Genomic DNA, 2356 nt, shown 5'->3' on the forward strand with positions numbered 1-2356 from the left:
AGGAAAAAGACAGAATTACATGGGAAACACAAAAAGTCACTTTTAATAGTTTTGTCCATTACAGCTGAACTATGTGAGAGAGCCACACCAAACCACTTCATGCATCAATTTCATTATGCCACTGTGAAGCTTTGAAGTCCAGAATGAATTATTCTGTGGTCAAGTGTGCCCTCTGCTGTCGAATAAGTGTAATTTCAGTTGGAACACAGAAAACCACTCTATAATGTACAAGTCACCGCTGTGAAGCTTCCTGAGGTGGAAACTGGCAGATAGGTGCTTCTGGAAGAGAATGGCAGCTTGTGTGAAAAAGCTTGTTTTCTCAGCCTGAGAAGCTCATTCAGCACACTTAGGTGGAAAAACACCAAAGTCCCACAGAATTGCATGTGAAACAAGAAAAAGCCAGAATTACATGGGAAACGCAGAAAAGTCACTTTTAATAGTTTTGTGCATTACAGCCAAACTAAGTGACACAGCCACACAAAACCACACTATAATGTACAAGTCGCCGCTGTGAGGCTTCCTGAGGTGGAAACTGGCACATAGGTGCTTCTGGAAGAGAATGGCAGCTTGTGTGAAAAAGCTTGTTTTCTCAGCCTGAGAAGCTCATTCAGCACACTTAGGTGGAAAAACACAAAAGTCCCACAGAATTGCATGTGAAACAAGAAAAAGCCAGAATTACATGGGAAACGCAGAAAAGTCACTTTTAATAGTTTTGTGCATTACAGCCAAACTAAGTGACACAGCCACACAAAACCACTCTATAATGTACAAGTCGCCGCTGTGAGGCTTCCTGAGGTGGAAACTGTCAGAGAGGTGCTTCTGGAAGAGAATGGCAGCTTGTGTGAAAAAGCTTGTTTTCTCAGCCTGAGAAGCTCATTGGGCACACTTAGGTGGAAAAACACCAAAGTCCCACAGAATTGCATGTGAAACAACAAAAAGCCAGAATTACATGGGAAACGCAGAAAAGTCACTTTTAATAGTTTTGTGCATTACAGCCAAACTAAGTGACAGAGCCACACCAAACCACTCTATAATGTACAAGTCGCCGCTGTGAGGCTTCCTGAGGTGGAAACTGTCAGATAGGTGCTTCTGGAAGAGAATGGCAGCTTGTGTGAAAAAGCTTGTTTTCTCAGCCTGAGAAGCTCATTGGGCACACTTAGGTGGAAAAACACCAAAGTCCCACAGAATTGCATGTGAAACAACAAAAAGCCAGAATTACATGGGAAACGCAGAAAAGTCACTTTTAATAGTTTTGTGCATTACAGCCAAACTAAGTGACAGAGCCACACCAAACCACTATATAATGTACAAGTCGCCGCTGTGAGGCTTCCTGAGGTGGAAACTGTCAGATAGGTGCTTCTGGAAGAGAATGGCAGCTTGTGTGAAAAAGCTTGTTTTCTCAGCCTGAGAAGCTCATTGGGCACACTTAGGTGGAAAAACACCAAAGTCCCACAGAATTGCATGTGAAACCAGAAAAAGCCAGAATTACATGGGAAACGCAGAAAAGTCACTTTTAATAGTTTTGTGCATTACAGCCAAACTAAGTGACAGAGCCACACCAAACCACTCTATAATGTACAAGTCGCCGCTGTGAGGCTTCCTGAGGTGGAAACTGTCAGATAGGTGCTTCTGGAAGAGAATGGCAGCTTGTTTGAAAAAGCTTGTTTTCTCAGCCTGAGAAGCTCATTGGGCACACTTAGGTGGAAAAACACCAAAGTCCCACAGAATTGCATGTGAAACAATCAAAAGCCAGTATTACATGGGAAACGCAGAAAAGTCACTTTTAATAGTTTTGTGCATTACAGCCAAACTAAGTGACAGAGCCACACCAAACCACTCTATAATGTACAAGTCGCCGCTGTGAGGCTTCCTGAGGTGGAAACTGTCAGATAGGTGCTTCTGGAAGAGAATGGCAGCTTGTGTGAAAAAGCTTGTTTTCTCAGCCTGACAAGCTCATTGGGCACACTTAGGTGGAAAAACACCAAAGTCCCACAGAATTGCATGTGAAACAAGAAAAAGCCAGAATTACATGGGAAACGCAGAAAAGTCACTTTTAATAGTTTTGTGCATTACAGCCAAACTAAGTGACACAGCCACACAAAACCACTCTATAATGTACAAGTCGCCGCTGTGAGGCTTCCTGAGGTGGAAACTGGCACATAGGTGCTTCTGGAAGAGAATGGCAGCTTGTGTGAAAAAGCTTGTTTTCTCAGCCTGAGAAGCTCATTCGGCACACTTAGGTGGAAAAACACCAAAGTCCCACAGAATTGCATGTGAAACAAGAAAAAGCCAGAATTACATGGGAAACGCAGAAAAGTCACTTTTAATAGTTTTGTGCATTACAGCCAAACTAAGT

Source organism: Dicentrarchus labrax, unplaced genomic scaffold (genome assembly GCF_905237075.1).
Source record: "Dicentrarchus labrax unplaced genomic scaffold, dlabrax2021, whole genome shotgun sequence".
Taxonomy (NCBI): domain Eukaryota; kingdom Metazoa; phylum Chordata; class Actinopteri; family Moronidae; genus Dicentrarchus; species Dicentrarchus labrax.